The sequence below is a fragment of the Lynx canadensis genome, chromosome X, assembly GCF_007474595.2.
Source record: "Lynx canadensis isolate LIC74 chromosome X, mLynCan4.pri.v2, whole genome shotgun sequence".
Taxonomy (NCBI): domain Eukaryota; kingdom Metazoa; phylum Chordata; class Mammalia; order Carnivora; family Felidae; genus Lynx; species Lynx canadensis.
The window spans coordinates 30114479-30129544 of NC_044321.2; positions in this window are offsets into that span (position 1 = coordinate 30114479).

Genomic DNA, 15066 nt, shown 5'->3' on the forward strand with positions numbered 1-15066 from the left:
TTCTATCTCTTCATTCCGCTGTGGGTTTACCTTTCATAAGTATTTACTGATACTGCAAAACTGTGTTCCTATCAACTATAATAAAGTTACTATAAATATACATCAAGTTTTAACTTTAAAACTTATTCAGAACTTATTATTTCCTAAAAAGACAAACTGAGGACACAGCTCTACTAGAAAGACTTAATTTAATCTCTTCTTCGGGACAGCAATGAGGAAACAGTCTTTTCCTGGTGCACAGGTACATATTCTCCTCTTGGCTTTCCCGGACAGCTTAGGGTTGGGGAAGAAGAAGGACCCCCAGGAGTGGTGATGATGTGAAAACACCTGTAGTGCTGTCCCATGGGGTCATGTAGAGCTCTTGCTTGTTCTCTCTTACTCTCCAGGCAGGGGGCCCTGAACACCTATATCGCCCTTCTTTTCAACTCCTCATGCATTCCAGAACCTTTGGTTCCATCCACACTTCCTAGGAAAGGAGTTGCTGCTGCCTGTCAGATTGCAAGATATGTCAGGAGCAGGAAGCGCTGCGGGGCTACGATACTGGAAAGCAAATCTCCCAAGGTTCTTTGTTGTTACAGTGAGTTGGATTACAATTTACTGTGCCTTAGGCACTGCATTATGTCCTAGATATCACATCATTTGAAATTTTCATCTTCCAGGGTAACTTCACATGGTTTTAGAGACGTGAATTAATTCAGATGAGTTGAATGTTATTAAATGATGAGAATAACATCACAACCAAGGATAGGTGTTTATCATGCCCAGGCATCATGCTAAGCACTTAACACACGTTATGTAATTTCACCTGCACACAGTTCTATGAGAGGGAGATTTATGGCTAGCACTCAAAAATGTCCACAAACTGAAGATCACAGATCTTATGAAACTTCCCCCAAGGTCACACAGCTGGAGAACTGGTGGGGCTAGAATTTGAACCCAAGGTTTGACTCTAGAGGCTGGGCTCTTAACCGCATGCATATGGTCTCCAGGGTACAATGACCACATGTGTCCATCTTATAAGCTGTCAGAGAGCCTGCACAGGTTTCTAATACAGTGTGAACTGAACTGTTTAGGAAGACAATTTATTCTTTCTTTCTACAGACATTTACTATGGTTACTCTGTGCCAGGTGCTGCTTTGGGCACGGGAGATATAGCTGCAAACAAGACAGAGAAAGACTGTAGCCTTAGAGATGATACTCTCTGGATGGATGAAAAAATGATAAGTCCCCCAGTTCACCTGGTATATTTTTTGGCACATTCATGAATTGTTTTCATGAATTAATGAATAATCTGGATACTGCAAATTTAGGCTGCAAGAATTAGTGCTGTAATCATCACTTCTCATCATCACTGTGACGAGAACTGTGTCTTATTCATGTAAGCATCCCCCTAACTGAACACAGAACCTTGGTATCTAGCCTCTGGTGGCTCCTCAAAACTTGTTTGTAAAATGGCGATTATGGACTTAAAAAAATTTATGTTACTCTTTCTTTTTAAAGAGAAGAGGGAAATTTGTTTTTGTGAGTAATATAAATGGACTCTGAGTCTTAATACTGGGCCATTTGTTTTTTGAATAATTTTACTGCCAGTCTTGATTGGGAATGTGGAATTTCAAAGCATTAGAATGTTTAAACAAATGCTAGAATAACAGAGGTGTCCAAATACTTTTTATTAACTAAAAGTACCTTATTAACTAAAAATACCTAGACTATAGTTTTATAGTCTAGAATCTAGAGTATATAGTCTAGACATGGGAATAGTCACAATTTTTAGAGTTGGAAGACAGCTGGAGATGGGTATTTCTTACTAAGGAAACAGGATGCTTTTCCTTGCCTTCTCATAAATGTGGAAACTAGAGTGAAGGCAGGACTAGAATCTAGACAGCCTGAAACCAGTCAGGTATTCATTCTTCTCTTTATGCGACAAGCTTACTTAGGGATAGCAGATAAGTAGACATAGTCCTTGTATCAAAGAAGGCTATGATCCTGATAAGATGGCCAGTGTATTCTGGTGTGGGCAAGTGTCATAGCAAATGCTAGAGTGCTAGGCAGTGAAGAGTGGGGAGCGACTAATTACCTGGGATGGGAGTGCCCAGGAAAGGAGACTGTACTGGAGCACAATAGAAAGGATCCTAACAACTGGACCCAGCCAGCCCTGTACTATATTTTGTATTGATCTGCCACACGCACACACACACACACACACACATTAACTTGTTTTACTCATAGCTAAATGAATGTTACAACTTTAATCATGAGAAATCAATGTGATGAGGAATATACAGAGGAACAATAAAATATGTGTGACTTCATAGAATCATGGCTGCAGAGTTTCTTAGATCCCTTGGAACATATGGCCCAGAAAGATAAAGTATCTTTTACTAATAAAACTGGGGGAAATTTACCAAAAACATTTTTTTTAATTTTAAAAAAAAATTATTTAGAGAGACAGAGAGACAGAGAACACAAGCGGGGTAGAGGCAGAGACAGAGGGAGACACAGAATCTGAACTAGGCTCCAGGCTCTGAGCTGTCAGCACAGAGCCCAATGCAGGGCCCAAATCCATGAACCATGGGACCAAAGTCTGACACTTAACCAACTGAGCCACCCAGGTGCCCCAAAAGCATTTCTTACTTTCAGAAAACCTTGCATTTCTATCAAAGCACTGAACCCACAATGATAATGGTATGGGGCTCAGATATAAGGATTTCAAACCCACGACAAATCCTGCCTTCTCCTGGGACATTCTGTATTGTCCGAGATCTCATCTACATTCAGTTTATCCCTCCAATGTGTGATGCAATTCCAGTAGAAGTCACCAGATGGGCTTGGGTAATATTAGGCCACCAGAGTTCTCTAAAACATTGTGTTAGCTATTAATAACCTTTTACATTAATTATATTCCCAATCATTTTGACTTCTATTAGAAGTGCTTTCAAGTTACATAGATTTACTACTTAAAAGCATCTATTTCCCAGACAATCTTATGGGCACAAAAATATTTAGTAAGTCTTTTCTAAAATTTAATATAGTTATAAAATCCATAAAATGGGACCAAGGTCCCTAAATAAATAAGTAAATATGTAAACTATCTATGCCTGGCCTCTTAGCACACCACTATAATTTTACTTTTACTTTTAATTTTAAATGCTCTTTAATGAATCTATTTTTATTTAATAGGCCCCTGCTGTAATTTGAATCAGAGACCTTTCTTTCCTTATGGTGAAACCATTAGAAGAAAAAGAAAATCTGATACAAATCTAGACCAGAATACAGTGATGTCAGGAATCGCTTAGGTCATAACCTTCAGACCTTCTGGAATGTTCAACTCAAGCACTGAAGAAGGGGAGTCTGTGACAGGCACAGGAGAGGCTGTGGGGTGATGGTGGCAGAACTGCTCCTCTCTTCCAAGCCCATGTTCTTATGTCCATCCCTATGGGAATCTCCTTCACACCCAACCCCTCCTAAAGTTCAGTGTCTCTTTTTATTTGATTCCAGATTGGAGCATCTGTTATTCCTCAGCATAACCCATGGTACAAATGAACTATTCCTATTTTTAGCTATTGAGGTTTTGAGATTGTTTCTTTCAGGACATCAAAATTAGTTTATCCCAATGAATTCAGTCACCTTCCATGTGCAAAAGATGTATTAATGAAACTAGCATTTAAGATAGGGGAGGTTATATTGGAAATCTAATTGAAGCTATGGATTTTTTTCTAATTTTATTGCTTATTCCTTTCCGTGTCTTAAAGTATAGTAAGTTTAATAATCACACACATTAATTAGGCCAATCTGTAATAGGATATAGAAAGATTCCGATCTTCCCTCTCTAGGTCACTGCCCTGGATATCAAACAGACTGCAAGTCTCTGTGAGGACTCCTATAGTGTTATTTCTTCAAAAGGTTCTCAAGAGTCTGTAAGAATGTAGTCACTGGACTTATTCTGGGCACTCATGTCACAAAATTTGCTGACAAAATTGACAATGATTGGAAAACTTGCTCATAGCTGGAATTAGGGGAAAGAACTAGAAGCAAATGAACTCAATGATTTTACTTTATCCTTGCCTTTGTGAGTAGAAAGTTGTGACAGATCTACTCACATGCTCCAAAAGGGAAGAATTCCTGACTTACTGCTTTTCCTATCTGAAATTCTTTTCTCAAAGTCAAGATCTGCTAATTGGGTGCAGAAGGTTGCTTTCTTTGAGGAAATACCAGAGACTTTGTTCCAGTAGGTTTCTAGAAACCCAGCACAGCAAGGTACGTGGGTTTATAAGTAGGACTGTCTTAGCACAGTCCTAAATTGGGTTTACTCTCAGCAGTCACATCAGTATTCGTTTGAAGATGTCCAGTCTATATTGGTTTCTGCGTGGTTAGTGTTAGTTTTGTATATTATCTTCTCAATGGTTACATTATCACAGTGCTGGGAAATGTACCTTGTGGAGACTGTAGTATCAAAAACTGGGAGTTAGCTAGAAAAAGGAATATAGGAAGACTATTGAAAGCAAAAGAAGCAGGCAGTATCAGGCTTTAAGGATTCTACTGTCAGTGGTACAATTGAAGCTATGCACATAATTCCCACCACAAGCTGCCTGCCTTGGAACTCCCACAGGATCAGGTCTGTACCTCTCATGTACATACTATTTGTGGCTCTATATTATAGTCATTAACGTGTGTATCTGATCTTTATTATTAGACAAGAAAATGAGAAGTATGCCTGAATTATTTTTTTAGCCCTAACATTTCCTTTAAAATGTCTTTCATTTACATAGTATGTGATTAATACATGCTTGTTGAATGAATGGCTAATTTTTTCTTTTAAAAATTTTTTTCAGTTTGTTTGTTTATTTATTTATTGATTGATTGATTGAGAGAGAGAGAGAGAGAGAGAGAGAGAGAGAGAAAGTGCAAAGGAGGGGCAGAGAGATCCCAAGCAGGCTCCTCACTGTCAGCACAGAGCCCAATGCGGGGCTCGAGCTCACAAACCATAAGATCATGATCTGAGCTGAAATCAAGTCAGATGCTCAAGCGACTGAGCCACCCAGGTACCCCAAATGAATGGATAATTTTAGATTGAATTGTCCTGAATTTTCACTTCAGGAGTACAGAGCATTTGGACCCTTAACTATTTGGTTCATGACTTAGAATGAGGGCTTCCCAATGTGCTATCTGAATTTATTATATCCTAAGGATATAAATTACTATATCAAGAGGATAGCTGGGAAGCTATTTAAATTTAAGGAAAAACCATTAATGCTCTGTTAACCATCATGACATACTCTTCTGACACTGTGATATTATACTCAGTATGTTATTGGCATATGCTAACAAAGCAAGTGCCAATTCCCTATCTGGTAATGCCACCCTTGCTCAGGCCACTTATAATACTTTTGGGCCCATAGCAAGACAACAAATAAAGATCTATGCACCATATATCTGTGTACTTAAGAGTCATAAATAATGCCAAGAAACTGTTAAGTAAAACGTGCTCTATGCTCCTGCCTTCACAAGGTACATTCCTAATCACCTGGAAAGGCAGGTTCAGATTCTAAACTCTCAGACTCTGGAGTTCTAGGTTTGAAGGTAGCAGCACAGAAAACACCATCCCTATGCAGGAGCTAGGGGCTTGCTCCCCTCCTCTTCTGCCTGCTTTGCGTCTTCCCACACTGAGAAAGTCCCTGCACTCATGTGGACAACCCCACATACAGGTTAACATCTTATTCATTAATAAATAAAATGTAACCCCCATTAATATCTGCCACTTGGTTACCCCATGGACCTACGGATGTACACACCTGAGGCAGGTCTGCATTCAGCACGATGGCCAAGGAAGAAGCCCCCACAGCCTTGGAAGTGGACTGAGTGCCAGCTAAGAAGAAAATCCTAGGACATGAGTATGCAGAGCGTGGCTAGAAGTGGATTGCTAGTTGTCCCACGGGGCCTAGTCAGAGGTTAAGAAGGGGCTTGTGTTGCCCGGGACTTGAGGCGGTATTTCTGCTCCCCAAGCAACTGCCCCTCAACACACTCTCTCACTCCCAAGAAGACATAATGACCATCATATGTAAACAGCAGTTCCACATACATTGTTAGGGAAAATAACATTTCTTCCTCTGAGAAAGCAACAGTTCATGAAGTATAAATAATAAACATGTGTAAAAGATTTGGAGTACTTGAAGTATACAGCAGAATATTTTGTGAGTAGTTCAGGGATACAAGTAATCAAAATAATGATAATCATGTGTGAGACTGATTTTATGTTAATGGATCAACAAGGAAACAAAGGATTCTGGATAAATTGTTAAGAAACACTGAGAATCTCTATAAGGAAACAAAGGATTCTGAATAAATTGTTAAGAAACAATGAGAATCTCTATAAAAAACTAACCAAAAAAATCAAGTTGCAGAAAGTGCGGCACCAGGACAGCTGGTAAATAACTCAAATCGGTCTGTCAAGAATAGCTACAGTTTCCTGATGCATTAGAAAATAACAAGTTCTTCACCTGATAAGATAAAATCCTTTGAGAGAAAGGCTGGCTCAAACTTCTTTTCATTTCATTCAAAAATAACCATAAAATGGAATTTGGGACACTTCCACTAAAACTGCCAATAGAGCTGTGAGTTTGAGATAAGCCTCTGCTAATTTATGAGGGCAGAAGATTGGTCATCATTCTCAATGATAACTATGAAACTACCTATGATCTAGGTGTCAAAGTACAAATGAATTTGATGAGATTTTTAGGGATAATAGAGCTCTGGAAAAGTGATGATTTGATGTCTGGATGGCAACTGCCACCATTGGGGAAACTACTGGGTTCAGAACTTGGCTTCAATGAAAGGGCAGCAGATGGATGACTTAAGGTGTGGCATGCAAACTGCATTACACCAAAAAACAACTTCTCAAGGTAAAGTAGGGACAATGGTATCTCATACAATTGCTGTGAAGATTACATTGTGCCACATGTGAAAGTACTCTGTAAGTGGAGTCGTGTTGTAAAATTGTTATATACTAGTATTATTTGCCTTAACTCTCTCTCAGTAGAATTTCCAACATATTCATATATGAAGGGTATATCCCTTACTAGCTGATTGACTTCTTTTCGGCTTACTAGCAGTTAATTCCTCAAATCTGACTCACTATAGAGCTCTAATTCAGTCATTGAAATTACTGATCTGAATCAAGGTGTCATCTCGCTAGTTGTTGCTTTCATCTTAACAAGCAATTAGGATCGATTATGTAGTCATCTATTTGACTGTTTGACAACTGAGACTTTTGTAACTAAAATAATTGCTCAGCTATGCTTTCGGTCAATCCTGCATAATCTCTAACATAATTTTAATGATTTTTTTCTTCCAAAGAGAGTTAAAGTGTACATGATTGAAATAACAATACAAAAGGTAAGGAAAAGGCTTATTCTATATTTTACAATGTGTATGTCCTGAGGGAATAAAGGAGATATTTTAAATCAGCAAGGATGTTCTAGAAGCACTAATAACTCATCATATGAAGTAGAAGTCATTCAAAGTAGGAGAAAAATACATTGTTAAATACTCAACAAGAGATTAATTAAAGCCACAAACAAACATATGAGTCAATTATGGATTTGAATTAGGACAAGGATTTCAAGGGGTTAATGAAGAGTCAGAATTCAAAAGGAGATCTGTAAAGTTGACATTAAATACAACTAAGCTTTTATCTTGTGTGACATTCATGATGATTACTGTGTGTTTAAAAGCCCAGCCCCACCAAAATCCATCACACAAATAAAGATCTTATTTGGCCTCCACTGAGCAAATTTATGTGGATTCCTGGTTTCTCAGGGTAGCTTAATGCCTTAGACTATGAACTATAAAAATCTGTCTGCCTTCCCTCCCTTTTTGGGGAACTAATTATTTCATTGCTTTTATGAAGAATTTTAAACACACACAAATATAGAGGGACTAATACAGTGTGTACATACCCATCCCTCAGCCCTAAAAACCATCAGCCCATGGCCAATCCTGCCCCATCTATCCCCATCTACCGTAAACTCTTTAGTTTGCATAACTAAAAAAAAACTTTAAAAAATATATCACAATACTATTTTTGCACTTAAAAAAAGTTGATGTCAAATGTATAGTTCATGTTAGATATTATAGCAGATTCATACCTCATATTTTTTGGTATAATTTGTTTAATAAAGACCTAAATAATATCTGTATATTAGAATGAATGATATGCATTTCGTGCTCATTTAATCTATATATTCTCCCTTCATCTCCCCCCCCCATTTTTCCTATCATTCAGTAATAAAATAGCTGATTCTTAGTAAGCACTAAGTCCTGTGGGAAATGAATCATTCTCATGTGGCTTCCAATCCTTACAAAGGCACTGCAAATTGGACTTTGATTTCCTCATTTTCTCTTACCCATTACTGTGTTTCAAACGTAGAGGTGTCTGACTACATGTTCGCAATTTTTTTCTATGCTATCATGAACCTTTTGATTTCACCTCAGATACACACGATGATACCAATACCCTCACCTGTACTGCTCAGTGCCCTTAGCAGGCAATTTTCTCCCACAATAAGGCTTTTCAGCAGATAAAGGAGGAAGCTAACACATTTCTTAAGATAAACTAATTCCTGTCAAGAGCTTTAATGAGAACTTAGGTACAGAGTAGTACTTACGAAGCACCGTTACGGATTAACTAATAATAAGTCAAGTCAAACTCAAATCACTTCATAATTTTGACAAGATTCATTCTTCACTGGAATAGTCGATGAGGGGAAGAGCACAGAAAGATAGTTCATGGACCTCATTAAGAAAGTTTATTATGCCTTTCACACTACCCTGTGGCACTACTAGAGAATCAGGGGTTGTACATTAATAAAATTATCTACGTTCAAAGAGCCAAGACCAATAAAAACAAAAATGTTTGAGAAACCAATACTGAATGTAATTACAGTGCCAAATATTCAGCTAGGTTTGAGAAACTGAAACAGAAAAAGAGAATAGGGTGTGTCAAACTTTGAACAAAGAGAGTGTGAATTCTAAGAGAACTTCTCATCCACTGTGGTGTGGCTGGTGTCTTCGAATTATATTCTCTATATGTACCATTCTTCAGGGCTCCCTACTGGTAATATGGTAGACGAATTGTTCATAGCTTCTTTAGCTTGAAAGGGAAGCCATTTTGAGGTAGAGATTCTTCAAGAAACAAGAGCCTGCATCTTGCGTATGAGATAAAATAATAATTTGATATATCAACACATGATATAACAGCATATAATATGTAAATTATAGAGGCAGTATGGCACAGTGGATAATGGGATAGGATTGTAATATTACCTGGGTTTATGTCCAGCTCTGCCATGTACTAGCTGTGTGACCTTGGCAAAGGTCAATCTATGAAATACTAGTGCCTAATTCACATAGTTGTGGGAAAGATCTCATGAGTTAATAAAAGTAAAAGTACTTAATGCTAGTACTCAGTAAGCACTACAAAGGAGTAGGTAATTATGGTTATTACTATCTGTAAGAAAGTGAATCTATAGATGGGGCGCCTGGGTGGTGCAGTCGGTTAAGCGTCCGACTTCAGCCAGGTCACGATCTCGCGGTCCGTGAGTTCGAGCCCCGCGTCAGGCTCTGGGCTGATGGCTCAGAGCCTGGAGCCTGTTTCCGATTCTGTGTCTCCCTCTCTCTTTGCCCCTCCCCCGTTCATGCTCTGTCTCTCTCTGTCCCAAAAATAAACGTTGGAAAAAAAAATTTAATAAAAAAAAAAAAAAGAAAGTGAATCTATGGATATTTCTGTTGGGATACATTCTCCATGGGTCTTTAATGTTTCTCTATACATCTTCCAAGCAGAGATACTTGTTCAGAAGTATTTTTCTAAGATACATTCAGAGTGAACAACCTTGGAAGATTGGGAAAATATCTCTTGAAATAATATGTGAATACCTGAATATTCACTTTCACAAATATGTGAACCTTAAAATTTTAATTTGAAGTGGAATTATTATTTTACCTGTTGATAGTCTATTAGTAACTTGAGGTACACAGGCATGTTTATCACTAAAAGAAGAAAATACAATAATTTATAGACATAGTTACATAGTAGTTAAATAATAAGGAAAGTTATTTGAAAGTTAATGTAAAATATTGTTAATGTACATAAGTAGATTTACAAAGGACATTATAACTCTTTTAAGACATCAAACAGTTATAAGAACTTACATAATAATACAAGACAATAATGGTGACTAGATGATAAAATACTTCACTTTGTAGGTTTTTTTTGTTATACTAGCACCAATAACATTAAATAAGATTTAAGAGCCTTACTTAGCATTGAGCATCCTCAAATGTTGAAAGGATGCCTTAAACACAGAATGTTAACTTTACTACCACACAATTACATTAGTATGAATAAATCTAAAGTCATATGTGATAGTATTCATGATCAATACTGAATCCAGAAATAAAAATGACCATAGAGAGTGTGTCTTAAAGAGAAAGTGTTAGAGAAAAATGAGGTAACTCATATACTTTTTATTCCTGCTAACCACATTTCAAAACAACAGGCTTTAGAAGCTTTAAAGAGTCAGTTTCTGATAATAATATGCTTCTGGAAGCTAACAGTTTAAAATTTTATTAAGATGATTACTGTAGGGGCGCCTGGGTGGCGCAGTCGGTTAAGCCTCTGACTTCAGCCAGGTCACGATCTCGCGGTCCGTGAGTTCGAGCCCCGCGTCAGGCTCTGGGCTGATGGCTCAGAGCCTGGAGCCTGGAGCCTGTTTCCGATTCTGTGTCTCCCTCTCTCTCTGCCCCTCCCCCGTTCATGCTCTGTCTCTCTCTGTCCCAAAAATAAATAAACGTTGAAAAAAAAAATTAAAAAAAAAAAAAAGATGATTACTGTAGACTAACAGTCTTTTTCAGTAGTTGAAGATGAATGATATTTTAAATTTACCTAAGCTATGAATTCAACATATAAAATTCCTTCTAGAATATATTTTACTGAACAGCTTGTGGGATGGCTTTAATATAGTAGTAGTAACTTCTCAGTAACAACTCCAAAAGTAATATCCAACACTAGCAGAGTTATCCAGAAAAAAATCTTGTCTTCCATTGGCCTCAGTGGAAAGTGAGTTCTATCACAAATGTAAAGCATAATGAATGCAGGAGCAAGGGATAATCCTCAGAAATGGTTTCTACGTTGTATCAAAATTTTCCATTTTAATTACTCATTTTAATAATAAAATTAGAGTATTTTTGTGATGGAATTTTAGTTTTCTGTTACATCTCATTATTTCATCCCATAATGAAAGCATCAGCTTCAGCAAAATAACTGAGTTTCAATAGTTGGCCATTTGGCATTTGGTGAAAATATGAATTAAAAAATCAATAGCACATCAATGTATAATATATAAAGACTACAAAAAATATTTTTAAAATACTATTAAAGGGGCACCTGGGTGGCTCAGTCGGTTAAGCACCCGATTTTGGCTCAGGTCATGATCTCAGTGTTTGTGAGTTCGAGCCCCACATCAGACTCTGTGCTGACAGCTCAGAGCATGGAGCCTGCTTCGGAGTCTGTGTCTCCCTCTCTCTCTGCTCATGCTCTGTGTCTCTCAGAAATAAAGAAATGTTTAAAAAAATACTTCTAAAAATGTCAGCCATTTACCAGACAATATCCTCATTAAAATTCCTCCATAAGAGGCTTTACTGAATATGTAACTTCATAGTTTGAAATATAGATTCACAGAAAGTTGCAAAGGTAGTACAGAGAGGTCTCATGCATACTTTGAGTTTCTCAAAATGGTAACACCTATTATAATACAATATCAAAACCAGGAAATTGGCATTGGTATAATTGTAGATGTAGTTTTATGCCATTTTATCACAGTTGTAGATTTTTGTGCCACCAGTACAATAAAAAGACAGAACTCTCTTCAATTATTGTAGATATCAGGATTTCTGAATGATGTGGTAGTTCAATTTTTAATTTTGAGGGACCTCCATAGTGTTTTCCACAGTGTCCACATTATTCTACATGGCCACCAATAGCGTATAAGGATTCCAGTTTCTCCACATCCTCATCACCACTTTATGTTTTTACATAGAATAGCCATTATAACAGGTATGATGTTATATCTCATTGTGGTTTTGATTTGCATGTCTCTGATGAGTGATGTTGAGCACCTTTTCATTCACCTGTTGGCCATCTGTTGGTTTTCTTTGGAGAAATGTCTGTTCAGGTTTTTTACCCACTTTAAAAATTGAGGGTTTTTTTTGTTTTTTGTTTTTTTTTTTGCTCTTGAGCTGTAGGAGATTCTTATGTATTTTGGATATTAATGCTTATAATATAGACAGCTTGCAAATATTTTCTCTCATTCCATAGACTGCCTTTTTACTCTGTGACTGCTTTGCTATGCAGAAGCATTTTTGATATAGTCTCATTTCTTCTTTATTTTTTATTTTGATGCCTGTTTTTGGTGTCAACTCCAAGAAATCATTGCTGAGCCCAATATCAAGAAGATTTTCCCCTGTTCTCCTTAAAGAATTTATGGTTTCAGGTCATGCATTTAAGTCATTCATCCATTTTGAGTTGATTTTTGTGTATGGTGTAAAATAATTGTCTAACTTAATTCTTCTGCATGTCATTATCGAGTTATACCAACACTGAAGAGACTGCCTTTTTCCCATTGTGTGTTCTTGGCACATGTGTTGAAGATCAACTGACAATATATGCATGGGTTTATTTCTGGGCTCTCTATTCTGTTCCATTGAGCTATATGTCTATTTTTATGCCAGTATCATACTGGTTTCTGCTTTTGTCCAATTTTGTTGAGATATAATTTATTTATAACATTATATTAGTTTAAGATGTAAAACACAATGATTACATATATATGTATATACACATATATATGTGTTTGTGTATAGTGAAATGATTACCACAATAAGTTTAGTAAAGATCTTGCTGATCTCACTCATGTGTTTTTAACATTTACTTTTTTTCATTATTCACAGTTCCTTTATTTTTCAATTTTTTATTTAAATTCTAGTTAACATGTAGTGTCATATTGGTTTAAGGCAGAGAATTTAGTGATTCATCACTTACATATAACACCCAGTGCTCACACTTGAGTTTTTAACATTTAAATCAATAGATCAAGTAAAGCAGACTCTCTTCCCTAATGTGGGTGGGCCCATCCAATCAGTTGAGGACCTGAATAGTACAAATGCTGACCCACTCCTGAATAAGAGGAAATTCCTCCTACCTGGCTGCCTTTGAGTTGAGACATCAGTTTCTTCCTGCCTTTGATTTGAAACATCAACTCTTCCTATGTCTTGAGCTTTCTCGCTTTTTTTTTTCCTACCAGTTCTCAGGCCTTTGAATTTGGACTGGAACCATACCATTGGCTTTCTTGGGTCCTCAGCTTACTGACTACAAATCTTGAGACTTCTCAGTCTGCAAAATCACATGAGCCAATTCCGTACAATAAATCTCTTTTTGTATGAATGTGCATATGCATTGTTCCTTCCTAAAAGTATATTTACATAGTTTATAGATTATTTTTTTGGGAATTTACTGGAATGTTGTATTTATATAAATTTATTTGAGCTGTTCCATTCTTTTAATCTTTCCAGCCTTTAACAAGTTATTTCTAAAATTATAACTATGTGAAGTGAGTTACCTTAGAAAAATCTGAAATAAGGACAGAGGTGTCAGAACAAAAACAGTGATGGAAAACATGGTGTATGGTGGGGAGGGTCAAATTATTCCTCTTCTGTTAGTCCATGTGTAAGATTTGGGCCTTTATTATAACATAAATTGAAAACTACCAAATGGATTTAGGTAGTAGAATAATAGGTCTCAATCTGAATTTCAAAATTTTTAACCTGGAGAAATTACTGGAAGAGGGGAAAAATGGAAAAGAAGTGCCAAAAATAATATATATTCAGTATTTAAAATTTTTTTAAATGTTTATTCATTTTTTTAGAGAGACAGAGCGTGAGCAGGGAAGGGGCAGAGAGAGAGGAAGACACAGAATCCGAAGCAGGCTCCAGGCTCTGAACTGACAGCATAGAGCCCGACATGGGGCTGGAACCCACAAATCATGAGATCGTGACCTGAGCCAAAGTCAGACGCTTAACTGACTGAGCCACCCAGGTACCCCATATTCAGTATTTTAATAAACAGTTTAATTACAGAGAAAAAAACATAATTGATTGAATTATGCTCCTGTTGATGCCTTTTGTCATACACATCTAGGTAAATCTTAGTTTATTGATTCATTCACCCATAACCTGAGGCATAATTTCCCTCAGCTCCTTGAAATGCAGACATAGTGTCTAGAAGCAAGTAAACCATCTCTGAAGCACCAACCTCACCAACTCAGACCCACACAGTGATGGCAAGTGTCACACAATATTAATAAAAGTACAAATCAGGTATCTCCGTAGTTTATTCTCCAGAGGATCTTAGATTAAAGAAGCAAACAAAACAAGAAGAAAATTATAACTTTTAGGAACTGCCAGACTAAATAGCTTTCTCTGAAAAGACTAGTGGTTTCTTTTGGATACAGTTAAGTGCCAAGGCTATAATTTTCCATTTACTTTCCTTTATCACTGTATATGTATTTATCCAAATTTGATGTCATTTGCTCTTTGTCAAAGAAAGCCCCCCTGCAGATTTTTATTCACCACATTTCTTCTCCTAAAACAGGCTATAAAAAGTATCTCTGTCACTCTTCTTTTGACATCGGCCATTTCCTCATACGGAACTTGGTCGTCAAATGATTGAAGGCCTGTGCAATTTAGCTCTAATGGATTGTGTTTTAAACTGCTCTAGTTTAAAATACCATAGGCCACATATCTTAAAGTACACACATTTCAACTAGAAAAGATCAACTTCCACTGCTGTTACTGGAATAACTATGTGACAACTTTTGATATATAGGGTTGGGATTTTTTGTGTGTCTGGTTGGGGGGAGTGCTTAATTTGAGTAAAGCCACATAAATCACAGGTGAGTTGAAGGGCCTAGATGTGAGCTACTGGAAGTAGGGTAGTTTGAACAGCAGTATAAGTTC